Consider the following 18849-nt stretch of genomic DNA (forward strand, 5'->3'; position numbering starts at 1 on the left):
AAGAATCTCCATCAGCATGTTTAAGGACAACAATTCACAGCAGTTAATGACCAAAAACTTCTATTGAGCCTATTTAAGGACGATGACGCCATTCTGCCCATAGCTTCAATTTAGTCCAATGCTGGGCTCTATTACTAGCAGCCTACAAGTATTATTTCAACATAGGTCAGGCACACACATTTCAAACTTGGGCACTTTAAGGCACCTTTCCATATGCTGAAGTATACCAGCTCTCTGGGTATCACTGGAAAAAAATTACTCGATACGTTGCCCATGTTGGAGTGGCAGGTCAAGTTTTGGACCCAGGAAGACCCCATGTTATCTGATGTAAAGCACATAGTCCTGCATGGCTGGCATTATGATAAAAGATGAAGGAGCTCCTATGCAGTTATGCGTGGTGGCCCAGGATATAGGCCCAGGACATTGAGAATTTAGTCAAGCAATATGACCAATGTCAAATGCAGAAAAAATTGTCATCTGCGGCCCTAATGCACCATTGGGAGTGGCAAGGTCAACCATGGTCGACATCAATTTTGCGGGTCTATTCATGGGCATCATGTTCTGCTCATAGTAGATGTGCACTCCAGATGGTTGGATATACACTAAATGAAATCCATGCCCTTATCAACAACAGTTGAGAAAGTATGATACAGGTTGCCTGAGGTGCCATGGAACTGCTTTCACTGGTGAAGAGTTCCAGCAAACAGCGTTCAACATATTCAAACTCTACCCTCCCACCTTGCTTCAAATGGACTGGCTGAGAGAGCCATCCAAACACCTCAAAGCCGCCATGAAGAAACAGTAATCAGCCTGTCTACAAACCAAATGGCCCATTTCCTGATCGCCTATAGAACAACACCTTCTGTCGCCACATTGTTACACCTGCCGAGTTTCGAATGGGCAGACGCATCAGAACAAGGTTGGATCTTGTATTTCTGAATTTGGCGGGGAGTATGGAGGCAAAACAGGACACACAGAAGAAGCCTCATGGCTCAACAAAAACAGAGAGGGCATTTGAGGTGGACAACTTAGTATATTTAAAGAATTGTGGTATATTTAAAGAATTATGAGGAGGAGATTACTTAAAGAATTATGGTTCTGGTCCCAATTGGATCCCTGGAAAGTTTGCAGCGAGAAAAGGCCAGAGTCGTATGAAATAGTTATCCAAGGATAAAGAACCACCTGGACCATTTGAGAAGGAGAGAATCACACACAGAACCAGTGGGGTAGTCCACCTCGAGTGTGCCTGTTCAGTGATATTGCTTCAGATGAAAGTAACGCTACAGCAAGCTACCCTGAGGATGTGCCAAGTAATGTCCCAGTGGGAACTGAAGAAGTTATCTGCACTGACACACCTTCACAAGATGAGAGTTCACCTACTGAGCTTCAAACTGAAGTTACCTCGAGTGTGAGAGCACCTGCTAATGAACTACAATGCTTCCAAGGGATCAGGAAGTCCCTGGACTGGATTACCTTGTAAGGGACTGTGATTGAGATCCATTTGTCGTACAATATTGTAAATAGTTCAATGATTATTGAAATGTGTTAATCGGAACTTAAAAAGGAGGGATGTGGTAGTATGCCATTTAAAGAACAAATTCTTAGAGGGTCATGTGACCTGTTCAACCAATCAGGCCAGAGTGTGTGAATCCGAGAGCATGGGTTTTCCTTGCCAGTTGGAAATCTGGAGTCATGGAGTGCGGTAGCCTTTATATCACTCTCCGAACATAGCTATTTAGCTTAATAAATGTTCATTTGTTAATCTAAATGGTGGTCGCACATCATTGTAATATACTACACTCCAGTCATTTGCAAACATCAGTACTCTGCTCCGTTCAAATGGAATCAATACTTACAAATAACTTCTGAACTTCAGTCACCCTGTTGACCACTCAGATGAGTATGCCCCCATATGTGCTGATGATCAATCTCACCCCACTGTTCCCCTTGTAAATAACTTCCCTTATCCCTAAACACATATATCTTACAATGTCACATTCATGATAATGATTGCCAACAAAAAAATCATCCCATTTTTGATTGAACTTTCCAACATCTTACAACAACCCCACATCCTGAGTTTGTGAATAGTTCACTATGAGGTGTTTCAATATCACTCTGCAGTTTGACTACGGGAGTTCGACGGTTGAGAAAAATCATTTAAATCTTGGAAAGACTCATATCATTGTGTGATTTGATTGCCTTTGTCATTTCTTGACTAGTATATCAAAGAAGTAACTTCATTGCTTCTTGTGTTTTATTTCAAGTCCGGGTCCAAAATCCCATAGGACCCTGGGAGATGAAACTTGGCCAATTTCTGACCATTGTCCATTACAATTCACTAATACCATTGCTTAGTCTTTAAATGTTGGCTGCCTTTAAGTTGAATGTGTTCACACAGAAGGACTGTCTACACTACATACTTTGGACTAAATGGATAATAGCACTTGGAAAATTATTGTGCTCTGTCGATACTTTACTGTTGAGTATTACAATGTTGAGTATTACTGTTGAGTATTACAATGTTGAGTATTACTGTCGAGTATTACAATGTCAAATATTACTGTATAGTATTACAATGTTGAGTATTACTGTCGAGTATTACAATGTCAAATATTACTGTATAGTATTACAATGTTGAGTATTACTGTCGAGTATTACAATGTCAAATATTACTGTATAGTATTACAATGTTGAGTATTACTGTCGAGTATTACAATGTCGAGTATTACTGTCGAGTATTACAATGTTGAGTATTACTGTCGAGTATTACAATGTCGAGTATTACTGTCGAGTATTACAATGTTGAGTATTACTGTCGAGTATTACAATATTGAGTATTATTGTTGAGTATTACAATATCGAGTATTACTGTCGAGTATTACAATGCTGAGCATTACTGTTGAGTATTACAATGTCGAGTATTACTGTCGAGTATTACAATATCGAGTATTACTGTCAAGTATTACAATGTCGAGTATTACAATGTCGAGTATTACTGTCGAGTATTACAATGTTGAGTATTACTGTCGAGTATTACAATTGTTGGAATAAAATCAAAATTAAAGGATACAAAATGGTTACCTGGCACAAAATGGACTCTGGGAAGAGACATTAAGATGTGCTGACTTGGGCACAGACATTGCACAGCAAGTTAAAACCTGTTGGTGTTTGAATTGCTGCAGGAAACAGATCAGACCTTGAGTCATCTTAGCTGCTTGAGATAAAGCAGAACCAAAACAATGAGTTTTGATAATGAGATCAGTCATTGATGGGGGAAATAAATGCATAAATGTATCTACTCTATGTACAACGATGTGATAACTGCCAATGTCCATCCTTGTCTATGTATAACGATGTGTTAACTGCCAATGTCCGTACTTGTCTACTCAACATATAGAACGTTGGTTCGGCCGCATTTGGAATACTGCGTCCAGTTCTGGTCGCCACACTACCAGAAGGACGTGGAGGCTTTGGAGAGAGTACAGAGGAGGTTTACCAGGATGTTGCCTGGTATGGAGGGGCTTGGTTATGAGGAGAGATTGGGGAAACTGGGGTTGTTCTCCTTGGAAAGACGGAGGATGAGGGGAGACTTAATAGAGGTGTATAAAATTATGAAAGGCATAGATAGGGTGAACGGTGGGAAGCTTTTCCCCGGGTCGGTGGTGACGTTCACGAGGGGTCATAGGTTCAAGGTGAAGCGGGGGAGGTTTAACACAGATATCAGAAGGACATATTTCACACAGAGGGTCGTGGGGGCCTGGAATGTGTTGCCGGGCAAGGTGGTGGAGGCGGACACACTGGGAACGTTTAAGACTTATCTAGACAGCTATATGAACGGAGTGGGAATGGAGGGATACAAAAGAGTGGTCTAGTCTGGACCAGGGAGCAGCGCGGGCTAATTGTTCCTTGTTTCTCGTTTCAAGGCTTCATTCTATGATCATCTTGCTGGTGCCAGTACAGAGCGAGACTGCGGATAGTTGGGAACCTGTCTCGGGGGCAGGGAATTCATATGGTGTTCGTGGAAGTGGAAATGACTAGGGTTGGGAAGCATTTTCCGATCAGGGCCATTGTGATCTCCTGGACTCGTTTCGATCGCCTCAGGAGGTCGGAGAGGAATTTCCCAGATTTTTTTTCCCCATATTGGCCCTGGGGTTTTTCACTCTGGGTTTTCGCCTCTCCCTGGAGATCACATGGTCTGGAATGGGGGGGTGGGGGTGAGTTAATAGGTTGTAATGAACAAAGCTTCATAGCTGTGAGGGACAGCTCGGTGGATAGGATATTGGTATGTAGATAGGCTGGAAAATTGGGCGGGGATCCTGGATTCAGGATTCAATCCTGGACCGGGGAGCGGCGCGGGCTTGGAGGGCCGAAGGGCCTGTTCCTGTGCTGTATTGTTCTTTGTTCTTTGTTCAACGTATAACGATGTGATAACTGCTGATGTCTGTACTTGACCATTATTTGAAAGTGTATAAAGATGCTCAACTGCCATTGTAAAGTTGGGAAGGAGATTGCGCGCACTGCGGAGAGCCCAGTGCTTCTCCCAAAGCTTTGTCCGAATAAACTGCATGTTGAATCTTTAGGTCTGACTCCAAGTGGTGATTTTCCCACAACACAATGCATGCCAGTGATGGAATTTTACTTTTGCACTCTTTCAATTCTTTTTTTCTGCTTCTTATTGATGTAGACCTGTCAACTTTGTCCATTTGGAGTGAGTCTCATTTAGTTTTAAAAAAGTCAACCTATCTGATATTTCTCAGTTTGAAATATAAACACCGTTCCATTGTATCAATTTTACAAAATGATACTCTGGGCCAGAGCCTTGGCCACCATGAATGCACAAGGTGATTTAAATGTAGGAAAGGGTGCATTCCCCACAATTATCCAGCCATATAGAAAACCATAGAAGGCATTTGTTTGACTCTGAGCCTTTGCTCTATCTTAGCAAGGTTCTATATACACAGAAGGGCAAATTATACAATTGCCTCTTACGCAAATAGAGCGTGAGAGAGCTTACTTAACCGCCTCCCAGATCATAAATCTTACTTCGAGCTTTTCCTGGTATTGGAAACTCTGGAACTTCAGTGTTTCCACAATAGCAAGCAAAATTTCCCTTAGCCTGAACAATTAAAAAGTAAATGTTTCCAAATTGCCTAATTGTAGTTGTAACCTGACCTGTAAAGATTATAACATGTCGTGCTGATTGACAAAAGTTTCTTTCCAAAGAATGATGAGCGCATCTGTCTGATAAGTCAAAAGATTGCACCATGACATGCTGCTGTCTTGAGTCCACGTCACAAAGATTTACAAGAAATTGCTATTGTAACATGATTCCTTTGTAGTTAAAGTCACACGTAAGTCACACCAATAATGACTTTTAATCACACTGAAATACTACAGACCAGACAAATCCCATTAACCGTTATATTGAAGTGAAGTTTTTAGCATTACCTTCTGGCAGAGATTTATGGCAGATTTATGCCATCAGTCAACTTGGCCTCAAGGACAATCGACAATGGCTTGAGGTAATCGCTTTCGTTCCTCTTTTGAAATGACTTACAGAAGGACAGTGATTCATTCCTGAACTTGGAAACGATATCAAATGATAAATTTCTGCAAATATCAAATAACTGATTCCAGTATTTCTTTCTACGCCTCAGGCTCCTGGTTTCTATAAATAACTTTCATCACAGATATAAAACTCCATTAAAAACCGGATGGCTTTAAATGTCAAGTGATGAGATTGGTACCTTTGAACAGGTCTGATCGTAAAGATTGATGAACATTGGATCATGTCTTCCATTTTGGAAATTATTCATCTCGGACTTTTGAGTGTGAGCTGCACTTGCACATTTTTGTCTTGAAAAGCATTGTGCAGACACATTTATCTGGATGCAACTCAATAAATGAGACAACAATGGAATATTAAATTAAGATGCAGTCAGAAAAAAACATACTCAGATACTTTTGACACCCCTTTTCAGTTTAGTCAAATGGCGTTTGCAGCAGAGAATAATAGTCCAATGCATCATGGGTATATTTGTGCTGGGAACAGCACACTATATTTTGTGGAAGGTTAAGGGGTCCAGATAACACGGCAATGTGATCCCTAACATTCAGTGAGTTGAGGAAGTTAAGGCACCTGCCTGGGTAATGATCTTGCAAGGTTAAATTGCTGCCATTTATGGAGTTTGAGAGGAGGACTGTTGTTGACTGGATCTTACTCTGGATTGATCCATGGATTGGATGGAATTTAATGACCCTACCCTTCCTTCCCAGGAGGGTAGCAGGCCAAACAATGAAGCAGAAAGGCCCCAGGTTGGAGAGCCTATCACTTTCTCAAATCCGTTCGATCAAGATTGGGCAGCACGGTAGCACAGTGGTTAGCACTGCTACTTCACAGCTCCAGGGACCTGGGTTCGATTCCTGGCTTGGGTCACTGTCTGTGTGGAGTTTGCACATTCTCCTCGTGTCCGCGTGGGCTTCCTCTGGGTGCTCCGGTTTCCTCCCACAGTCCAAAGATGTGCGGGTTAGGTTGATTGGCCATGATAAAATTGCCCTTAGTGCCCTGGGATGCGTAGGTTAGAGGGATTAGTGGATAAATATGTAGGGATATGGGGGTAGGGCCTGGGTGGGATTGTGGTTGGTGCAGACTTGATGGGCCGAATGGCCTCTTTCTGTGCTGTAGGGTTTCTAAGTTTCTAAGTTTCTAAGTGCGGAGAGGAAGGGTCAGAGGTGGCTTGCCCATCTCGAGGTCAATTGAGGTTGTAAGGTGACCAATTTAGAGCTAGTTGTGGGCCTCACTCTGTTGCTGTAGGGATTCACCCAGCAGCAGGTGAGGTCATGCCATTCTGGGCAAGCTGTCAATATTGCCCTAGTGGGCATACCTGCAGGCTGATGGGGTTCTTCCTCCTGCCAGGGCACCCTGTGCACAATGGAGGGACACACCATTGGCAAGGGCTGTTTTTGCAGAAAGACACAACACTGCCCTTAACACTTAAGTCCCTCCCTGACTTCGCTGGTGTCTCCCTGAATGACCCCAGTTCTCCTACCCCACTTCTCTGCATTCAAGAAAGAGGTGATGTATCCTCCCTGATTCATTCTTCGGTCACCATCACTAAAACAGCCGAATTAATCAGTATTCTATTGGTGTTACAACAGTAACTAGAATTCAGAGGTACTTCAATCACTGTACACTATGTGGCAGTTGTGGAAGGTATTAAATAGATCCATTCGAAAACAGAACTAATTTCTATTTTCAAATAATACTGCCACCCTTCTCGCTATCCACTCCCTGCCAACTCCCCACGCCCAACTGGTCACTGACACAAATCGGTCTTGCAAACAACCAACCACCATTTCACATCTTCTCTAATCGTTTTTGTCAATTTATGATGTCCGATTTATCATCAAACAACATAAAAGAGGAGTCGCAACCCAGTGGGCAGCAGAGGAAAGTGATGGAGAATAACATTTATGCACTTTAACTAAACAACAGAAGCTTGTGCAATAACAAAGATTTCCTCTTCCTTTTCCTACTGCTTCTGTAAAGTGCAAGCCCTGTGTCTGAAGCAGAGGAAGAGGCAGGCTGCCTGGATCCCTGTTCTGAATTCTGAGAATCTCTTGGAGCTTTGGGTTTTTGAGCTCGGAAGGGTCCCTCCAAAGACTGCTTCACCTGCACCTTTACAGGGATAGCCTTGGCCTTCAGGACCCCAGGCAGTTTGTTAGGTACTTACTTGGAGGCGATGGGAAGGGCAATGGGTGAAAAGTGAAAGCACTTTGAGTGGAGTCAATACTTGCCCACTCTCTGACACCTATCATTGTCCAGGCACACCTGACTGATAGCATTGTGCTATAGAAAGCTTTGGTGCAGATCAGTGCGGCACTATTAGACCAAAGCTCAGATAACTGTCATGCTATTAAAGGTGGTAGACATGTTGTCATCCACATAAGAAGATCATGGAATCATTGAATTACACAGTGCAGAAGTGGCCCTTCGGCCCATCAAGTGTGCACTAACATTCAAGAAACACCTGACCTTCCACCTAAAACAGTGGCACAGTAGTTAGCACTGCTGCCTCACAGTGCCAGGGACACAGGTTTGATTCCCGGCTTGGGTCACTGTCTGTGTGGAGTCTGCACGTTCTCCCTGCGCGTGCATGTGTTTCCTCCGGGCGCTCTAGTTTCCTCCCACAGTCTGAAAGACGTGCTGGTTAGATGCATTGACCATGCTAAATTCTCCCTCAGTGTACCCGAACAGGTGCCAGAGTGTGGCGACAAAGGGATTTTCACAATAACTTCATTGCAGTGTTAATGTAAGTGTACTTGTGACACTAAGAAATAAACTTTAGAAAATTTAGTCCCATATCCCAATACTTGGCCCATAGCCTTGAATGTTATGATGTGCCAAGTGCTTATCCAAGTTCTTTTTAAAGGATGTGAAGCAACTTTACTACCACCCTCTGGGTAAAATAACCTCCTGTCCCTCACCTTGAACCTATGTCCCCTTGTGACTGTTAGGACAGTTGATTAAACCTTTGGTCAAAGAGAGAGGTTCGAAGGCGCATCTTAAAAGAGCGATAGAGTCAAGGAGATATTTAGGAAGGGAATTATTTAGTTTAGTGCCTCAGTGGCTGAACGCACAGGCACCAGTGGTAGCACAAAGGAAATTGGGCACACTTAAGAGGCTAGAAGTGAAGGAAAGCAATGTTCTTGGAACTAACAGTGCTTTAGCATGTATAAGTTAATATACAAGTGTTGCTAAATTGTGCATGCACATTTCATTTTATATTGTGTAGGAACTATAAATGTTAGCAAAATGTGGTTGCAGCGTTTCAGTAGTTTTGGTAATCTACATTGGCTTTGCATGCATTGCCCATTGACAATGAAACACATCACTAAGTAATCCTTTACATTTCTTCAAATGAATCCATGACCTTTCCAACATCTTTTGTACTAACTTGAACTCATTGCCTCACTGCTTACAACAACGGGAGGGGCTTAAGTTGAAAAACATGGACTTCAATATTTATTGCCAAATTTTACACTTTGCAGAACTGGAAGAGATATGAGAAAATAAAATTCCAGGAGGCTGTCAAATAACGAAAGGATTTCTTGTACAGGGAGTTCTCCTGCTGTCCCGGCCAAAATTCCTCCCTTAACAAAAACATAATTTTTGATCATTGACTAGTTTTCCCACTGTGCCTTGTTTTCAATAAGGATGGCATTTTTCTAAAGTGGTAATTTATTGGTTGCAAAGTGGTTTGGGACATTGTGAGTGTGGGAGGGGGGTGCATTGCCAATGTCATGCAGGGGGACCCATCAGGAGGGCCTCGATGTTGATGAGTGGATGTGGGAACATTCCATTGTTGGGGGAAGGGGGGGTGGCTGGATGTCCTTGGGGGAAGGGAGGAGGTCTCCCAGCACACTGTGAGATCGGTGTGCCCTTGCGAAATTATGTCTGAGCTCTCTGCAGTCAGGCTCACTGGCGTGATTAGGCTCCCTGCCCTCTCAGCGCACAACTCACCACTCTCCCATAAAGTGACTGAGTGTGGGACAAGTGCCATCTGAACCATGCCTGACAGACCAGCGCAGGTCGCTCTTGTGCCCTCTTCATTGTGACAAGTTTTTTGGGGGAGAATTCTGCCCTGAATCTACAGCTTGTGCTATTGACAGACAGTCACAGAGCATGTTTCTAGAATATTCCCCTCTCTGCTGCTTTAATATTGTGCTTTCCCCATTTATTATGATTTGTAATGGCCGGCAGACAGAGGAGTGTCAGACAAACGACTGAGACTCTGTCCAGTAGTAGAGTAAGCAGTCATTTTGAGGCTTAAATTAGTTTTCGGTGGTCATGTGTATCCAGCTAAAGTTCACTTTGACAATAAAAATACAGACTAAAGTGTTGAGCAGAGCTCTGAACCATTGCATCCTGTTTTCTTCCCCGCCGCTGTCGTAACTCCAGGGCTTTGAACAGTCACGGGTAGGCGAAGGCCTCATAAATAGACAAAGGTTGTATGCAGTTCAAATCCCAATGCCATTTTAGCCGGAGCTGCCTGCTGAATGATCGCGACCGACAGGGTCAAGGCTGGAAGAAGCCCTGAAACTTCTGTAAAATTGATTTTTTAAATGATTTTCCTGTGGACAAAGAGGTGCAGAAGAAACTCCTCCTACTCCTATTCCCTTTTACCATTTAAAATCATCCAGGGATTATTTCCTTGGAACGACGCCCAACCCCTATACCAACCCCCACCTGTCACACAAAATCCTGCTCCCATCCACTGGCCTGATAAAGGGAACCACCAGGATCTGGTACATTGAAAAGAAGCCCTGGAATTCAACAGCTCACCCTCATGCCCCCAAGTTATAATCTAGCCTTGGATATCCATATCTGTATTGTCTCATTGAAATTGTGTGGGCACTGATGTGGGGATAAAGCATGATTACTTCAATAGGTTTGACATACAGGCATTGCAGTATAATTATATGAACCGTACAATGGAGACCTGGGTAGTGTTCAGGTAATCACTTCATAGCACAACTAATATTTAGTCTGCGTGTTAATAATTAACATTTTGACTTATTGTGGTTCAATTATATTCATTTATTCAATTATATTTCATTTTAGTTTATTATTCGGTACATGGTCAGAATCCAATTGTAGATGTGTGTGGCTGAATGGAAATCCTGTAAAAATATTAAAAATCCTAATGATTAAGCTCCTGGTCCACTTCTGAGGGAAGTGTTGCTTTTCCCCATTTCCTTTCACCTATCCTGCACTGTGTATTCAGGTCTTTTGTTACCAGGTAAATTATCATTAAGAAAATAAAAAGAAGTATTCATTACAGATCAGAATATAGATAAGAATTGTATATATCAGCAAACGCTTTGTGAACTCTTCCTGTTTAAGCAGTGATAACAAGAGATGTAGAGCATCCATCACCTTCCATCGAAGGTTCTGACGTCTGATCCTGTCACTGACATCAATTATAGAACGGACTGGAGCAAAAGCAAGCGGCAAAGGGTGACATGACAAAATAGCCATTGGAAGAAGATTGATTGGCCCCAAAGAGTTTAAAACTGCGCTTGGAAGAGCTGACAGTCAGCAGAGACATCATGTACACCTGGACACTCATCTGCGCTGTGGCTGTCCTGTCGGCAGCCGGTCGGTTGAAAGCCCTTCCTGTCTTCCCTGAGAGCTCGAAGCTACAAGAAGGTAAGTGGAGCATCCACAGCACCACAAGTGTAGGAGATAACATATATTAGCAAAACTTTTATTTTTGTGCATCTGTAATGTCAAGTTTATCCTATGGGTTCACGTCCATTGGTAACCAGAATGAGCGTGGCTAAACTCAGGACACTTAACATCTATCTGGGAAGGAGTTGAGCTTCATGCAATGTCTGGAGGTTGAATGGGAGCCCAAGTCTGGCAAATGGCCACACAATGAACACATTGTTCCAATGTCATCTATTCAACTGTTACACATTTGACATACTTCGTTTTATTAGCTGGCATCAGATAATGTCATGACAGATCTAAGTGCAGGAAATTGCAGTCCAATGGGATGATAGACTTTTATATAGAAAATGGAAGAAAACTGACCAAGGTTAAAATATGCCTCTTATAAGGGCAAACAGCATCAAAACAGTTTGTCTTTCCCCAGTAATTATCTGTCAGGCACCGTACTCAAGCAAACAGCCCATCATGGCTGTGCTGACTTTTTGAAAGACTTATCCAGATAGTCCCAATTCCCTAATCTTTCGCCAAAGCCCTGCAGTTTGTTTTTCCATTTCACGAACTGCTCTAATTTCCTTTCGGAAGTCATTGTAGAATCTGCTTCACTCCATGGGGCCAATGCATTCTAAGGCATAACAACCTGCTGCATAAAAAAGCATCTCCTCATCTCCCTCCATGGTTCTTTTGCCAATTACCTTAATTCTGTGTCCTCTGCTTACTGGCCCTTACACGGAATCAGCTGCTCCCCATGTAACCTATTTAAACCCCTATTTAAACCCCTCAAAGCGTTGAATATCTCTATTAAATCTCTTCTTAACTTTCTCTGCTTTAAAGACTACATTCCCAACATTTCTAAATTCTCTATATAACTAAAGTCTCTCTCTCCAAATGCCATTCTAAGTGTTGTGTCACACTCAAACATTTTGCTCATTATTTTAGGAGGCTTATTCTTGACACTTGCAGACAATGTCTTCTGTCCCTCTGCAAACTATAAGTTAGATAGAGTCAGAGAGTCATAGAGGTTTGCAGTATGTCCATGCCGCCCTTTTTTTTAAACCCCTAAGCTAACCCCAATTGCCCGCATTTGGCCCATATCCCTCTATACTCATCTTACCCATGTAACTACCTAAATGCTTTTTAAAAGACAAAATTGTACCCACCTCTGGCAGCTTGTTCCACACACTCACCACCCTCTGTGTGAAAAAATTGCCCCTCTGGACACTTTTGTATCTCTCCCCTCTCATCTTAAACCTATGCCCTCTAGTTTTAGACTCCCCTACCTTTGGAAAAGGTATTGACTATCTAGCTGATCTGTGCCCCTCATTATTTTATAGACCTCTATAAGATCACCCCTCAGCCTCTTACGCTCCAGAGAATAAAGTCCCAGTCTATCCAGTCTCTCCTTATAACTCAAACCATCAAGTCCCAGTAGCATCCTAGTAAATCTTTTCTGCACTCTTTCTAGTTTAATAATATCCTTTCTATAATAGGGTGACCAGAACTGTACACAGTATTCCAAGTGTGGCCTTACCAATGTCTTGTACAACTTCAACAAGACGTTCCAACTCCTGTATTCAATGTTCTGACCGATAAAACCAAGCATGCTGAATGCCTTCTCCATCACTCTGTCCATCTATGACTCCACTTTCAAGGAGCCATGAACCTGTACCCCTAGATCTCTTTGTTCTGTAACTCTCCCCAACGCCCTACCATTAACTGAGTAAGTCCTGCCCTGGTTCAATCTACCAAAATGCATCACCTCGCATTTGTCTAAATTAAATTCCATCTGCCATTCTTCAGCCCACTGGCCCAATTGATCAAGATCCCGTTGCAATTGGAGATAACTTTCTTAAAAAAGTAAAAAGTAAAAAAAATGTAAAAAGTCGTTGTACTCTAGGACAACTGAGAGAAATAATTATATTTCTTACACTTTGATACTTCTGTCCTGGAGATGTTGGATCTTTCATATTATCTTTCACAATGACACCATCTTCACATACCATCTGTACATTCCACAAGTCATGAACATGTATCCACTGTCTTTGACATTTCTACTCAGGGGATATGCTTAGAAAGAAATATTCACTGATAGATGGTTCATCCGCTGATAGACCTGGGGTGGCACAGTGGCACAATGGTTAGCATTTCTGCCTCACAGCGTCAAGGACCCAGGTTTGATTCCCGGCTTGGGTCACTATTTGTGTGGAGTCTGCATGTTCTCCCTGTGTCTGTGTTTCCATCAAGTGCTCTGGTTTCCTCCCACAGTCCTAAGGACATGCTGGTTAGGTTGTTTAGCCATGCTAAATTCTCCCTCAGTGTACCCGAACAGACGCTGGAGTGTGGCGACTAGGGGATTTTCACTTAGACCCATCCATTCTCATACATATTTTTAAAAGGGTGATTCCTGAAGTTAATTAGAAGGAATTTTCTGTTGATGTGAAAACATCTCTGTGTATTGGACAATTTTTCTTATCTGAGATTGCAGTTAAGGCATTCTACTGGTGTTATTTCTGTTATTTGAGAATATTAGAAGGTGACACTGGACACTTGAAGTTAAGAAGTATTGTCTCACTTGAACAGCATAAATCTTTGTCAAGCATCCAGCATATTTAAAAAATGAATAAAAAAGAAGATAGATATCACTTGGCATTCAGCATTTCTCTCAATGTATTCAACCAGGCAATTTAAAATTTGCAACTCAGAGGTGATAATATGATTTTCATATTAATTTTAATGCAAACATATGAATTAGGAGCAGGAGCTGGCCATTCAGCCCTTCGAGCCTGTTCTGCTTTCCAATAAGATCATGGCTGATCTGATTGTGACACCAACTCCACATTCTCAACCTCAATTCCACATTCCCACCTACCCCCATGACTTTTTGAGCTCATTGCTTTTCACTTTTAATTTCTCTTTGTCTTTTCCATCGCAAAGACAGTGAGTACAATGTTGGAACCCCACCTGAGACGGTTGGACCCAGAATTTCCCAGCATTAGCCAGCAAGCCGAATTTCATGGCACAGTCATAGATCATAGAATCTCTACCGTGAAGATAGAGGCCATTCGGCCCATCAAGCCTACACTGACAACAATCCCACCCAGGTCCTATCCCCGTATCAACACGTTTTTACCCTGCTAGTTCCCCTGACACTAAGGGACAATTTAGCATGGCCATTCCATCTAACCTGCACATCTTTGGAGTGTGGAAGGAAACTGGAGCATCTGGAGGATGCACACAGACCTGCTCATGCAGTTCACTAATTGGTAGACTCATTTTGCATTAACATTTGACAGGATTTGACCCCAGAATGACTGAGGATGAAATTGGATTGCTGTCGAATGACCTTTCCTCTCTTGGAGCTAGAAGAATGTCTGACTTTTATTCTATGCTTCCAAAGCAAGAGAAGACTGTGCTCGATCTGGGAGCAGTTGGCCCACAGGAAGGTAAGAAATGCCTTCCTATCAATCCTGCACTGTGTGATTGGGTCATTTCCGTTTGACCTAATGATCATTTCTGTTCTTTCATTAGTAAACTGCTCTTGCAGATGATGTTGAATAATAGTGGCTGGAAATTAGCAAATAAAACCAAACACATCTCATTATTGGTTATTTATGAATATGAATTTATGAATTATGAACCCGACACTGACTCTTCTGCTGTGATTTTGATAAAGTTATGATTTATTTTAGCTAACAAAAGTCTTTTATTTAATGCAACCTTATCCACAAAGTGGAATCAGTCAAAATGCTTCACTCATTGAGATATGCACTTTGCCACAAGATCGACATTTTGGCAAAAACGGCTTATTTTTGGAGCTGACTGGTGCTATATGGTTTGTTGCCGTAACTTCAGGATTGCTGATGATGAACCTTGTTTCAACACCCCTGAACTAATACATTGCTTTAATTATTTGTAGATACTGTAGGGACACTTGGAGATAATGCCAATCTGGTAAGTGTTGGGATAAGTTCACTATCTTTTGTAAGTTGTTTTTTTCTTCATATCCTGTTATCTTCTTGGTTAGTCACTTGGCATTATTGGACTTTGCAACACCATGATCTTAAGATTTTCACGTTTCCATTCAAATCCCTACATAGTCTCATCCCTCCCTATTTCAGTTACACTTCTTGGCAGTACAACCCTCCAAGCTCTCTGCAAACCTCTAATCCTGACCTCTTGCACAACTCCTATTTTAATTGCTGTAACATTGTGGGTTGTGCCTTCAGCTGTCTAGCATCTGAGCTCTGGAATCCCTTCTCTAAACCTCATTATCCACCTCTCCTCCTTTATATCATTTGCTAAGACCCATATCTTAGACTTACCTCCTAATATTTGGTCATTTGTCCTAACATGTCATTACGTGGCTTTGTGTCAAATTTCGTCTGATAATGCTTCTCTGAGGAACAGTAGGATCTCCCTTCAAATTCCTCAGAAAAACCATGGGCGGGATTTTCCGGCCCTTCCTGTCAGCGGGATCCTCTGGCCCTGCCAAGAGGGACCCCCATGGCAGATGGGCAAGCCACCCAAATCGTCTCAAGCATCAGCAGGTCGAGAAGATGGGCGGCATGGTGGCCTAGTGAGTTAGCACTGCTGCCTCATAGCACCAGGGGCCCAGGTTCAATTATGGTCTCGGGTCACTGTCTGTGTGGAGTTTGCACATTCTCCCCATGTCTGCGTGGGTTTCCTCTGGGTACTCCAGTTTCCTCCCACAGTCCAAAGATGTGCTGGTTAGGTGCATTTGCCATGCAAAATTCTCCCTCAGTGTACTCGAACAGGCACCGGAATGTGGCGGCTAGGGGGTTTTCACAGTGACTTCATTGCAGTGTGAATGTAAGCCTACTTGTGACTAATAAATAAACTTTAATTTTAAGATCTCACTGGCAGCCAATGACAAGCTGCCTTTGCCACTGATAAATATGCCCGATGTGAATGAAATTAACTCCCTTTAATATTGCCTCCTTCAGTTATGTTTCTAATTGTACCTAATCCTGCAGTACTGCTTGCAATTAAAAAAATGCTGCTTCTGGAATGATCGGTAGGTGGTGCTGTGGCATAACTTCACTGACTGACTTAACTTGGGAATCTGCTGAATCAGCAGCTTCCTGTCTACGGAAAACCACAGTTTTAAATGTCCAAAATGACAAGAAGTTGAATCTGTTTGGGAAAGTGCATTAACAGTAGATCAGCATGTGACTAATAAATGTAACTGAGTGTTTGTCTAAGATAAAACAATGTGTGTGATAGCCATGACTTGGTGGTACTTTTCTTGCCTCTGAACCCATAAATTATTGGTAGGGCTATGCCCCACATCAGAACACATTTCTGACTCTCCATAGTTGGGTTGGAGTTGGGGGGGATAACCCAAAGATGCGCTGGGAAATCCCTCTTGGATATTCCCACGTAAGGGTTTACCTGGCAATTGTCCAGAGGGCTAACTCTCCCTACACAATGGGCTGTGAACCATCGGACAAAGTGATCCAAAGCACTGGGCATGATTTTTCCCCCAAAAAACTAAGTGCCCAACGCTTTTTTGGGCAAGCGTAGTGAAATGAATTTACGGCACTCTGCAATACAAAGACTGCCAGGCGATTCATGCTGGTGTGTGTGGGTGTGTGTGGGGGAGGGGAGGGCAGTGGGGGGGCAATTCCCGCTGGAGAGGCCAGCATTAGACTGCTGAGGAGGACACTGCACAGTATACTGGGAGATCAGTTGACATGCTTGCCCCCACCCGATCCCCGGCCTACTGATCAGTGTCCCCGACCCCCACCACCCATCCTGACATCACCAGCTCCAACCCTCCTCCGCCCGATCGCTGGCCCTGAATGCCCTCTCACCCCCACCTGGGCATCACTGACCCCAGCCCCTCCCACCCCGATCACTGGCCCTGACCCCCCACACCCTTGATCGCTGGCCCCGACACCCTCTCTCCCCCTCCATGGCCGGCCTCCTGATGGCAACCCCGGTCTCCAATAGCCAGCCCCCACCACCCGCCCCCACCCCTCCAAGCAGAGTTACCCCCTTCCCTCCCCTCCTGCTTCCCACACTTGCTCTGACTCGGCCCCCATCTGGCTCCACCCCGATGAGGCCTCGCTGTGTCAGCTGGGAACTGCCAGTATGCCAGGCTGGCAGTGCCAGGGTGCCATGCTGGCACTGCCCAAGAGGCACCCCCTTCCCCCGATCTCCTAGGGGGCCTCTTGGGCCAATTTCCCAGCCGATTTCTAGACTCCTCCCATCCTCAGATATCCAGATCCCTCAAGCCGACATCCGGACCGCACCTCCAACCCCTGATGTCTGATCCCCCCGATATCTAGGCACCCCCCAATGTCAAACTCCCTGTCCTACTGTCTGAAGGCCCACCGATGTCCGACCCCCTCCTTCAATGTTTGAACCCCGAATCCACCCCAGTCCATTCACTTACCTTAGAAATTTACCTTCTCCCTTTCAATGGTCCCTTTAAACTCAACTTCTTTATGGCTGCTAGTGTTATAAAAAAATGGGCGAACCCTCCATCTCTCTGCTGCTTTTGACTTCACCGCTGGAGGCACTGACCTGCTTCACTTCTTCCAGCCTGAGTCAGGAAGGTTGGCTGAGACAGGCGCTTTGGAAATCGAGCGTAGGTAAGTTGCCATGCAATGGCAATCTGCTGCTCATTCTACTCTGTGGAAGTTATGGGCTATGAATTCGAAAGTGCTGCTCTGCCAGAGGTGCTGACTTGCGGATAGGATGTTAAACTGAGGCCGTGCCATCCATCTCAGGTGGACACAAAAGACCCTGCAGGGCTATTTCCAAGAATAGCAGGGGAGTTTTCCCAATGTCCCTGTCTAATATTTATCCCTGAATCAATATCACGAAAATAAGATTATCCTGTTATTATTTTAGAACATAGAACATAGAAAAAATACAGCACAAACAGGCCCTTCGGCCGACAAGTTGCGCCGGTCATGTCCCTACCTACCTAGGCTTATATACAGGCTTACCTATAATCCTCAATCCTATTAAGTCCCATGTACTCATCCAGAAGTCTCTTAAAAGACCCTATCAAGTTTGCCTCCACCACCACAGACGGCAGCCGATTCCACTCACCCACCACCCTCTGAGTGAAAAACTTACCCCGGCATCTCCTCTGTACCTGCTCCCCAGCACCTTAAACCTGTGTCCTCTTGTAGCAGCCATTTCAGCCCTGGGAAAAAGCCTCTGAGAATCCACCCGATCTATACCTCTCAACATCTTGTACACCTCTATCAGGTCACTTCTCATCCTTCGTCTTTCCAAGGAGAAAAGACCGAGCTCCCTCAACCTATCCTCATAAGGCATGCCAACCAATCCAGGCAACATCCTTGTAACTCTTCTCTGCACCCTTTCAATCATTTCCACATCCCTCCTGTAATGAGGCGACCAGAACTGAGCACAGTACTCCAAGTGTGGTCTGCCGAGGGTCTTATAAAGCTGCATTATTATCTCCCGACTCCTAAACTCAATCCCTCGATTGATGAAGGCCAGCACACCATACGCCTTCTTAACCACCTCCTCTACCTACGAGGCCGATTTAAGAGTCCTATGGACCCAGACCCCAAGGTCCTTCTGATCCTGTACACTGTTAAGAGTCTTACCCT

This window comes from Mustelus asterias, chromosome 4 (genome assembly GCF_964213995.1).
Source record: "Mustelus asterias chromosome 4, sMusAst1.hap1.1, whole genome shotgun sequence".
Classification (NCBI taxonomy): Eukaryota; Metazoa; Chordata; class Chondrichthyes; order Carcharhiniformes; family Triakidae; genus Mustelus; species Mustelus asterias.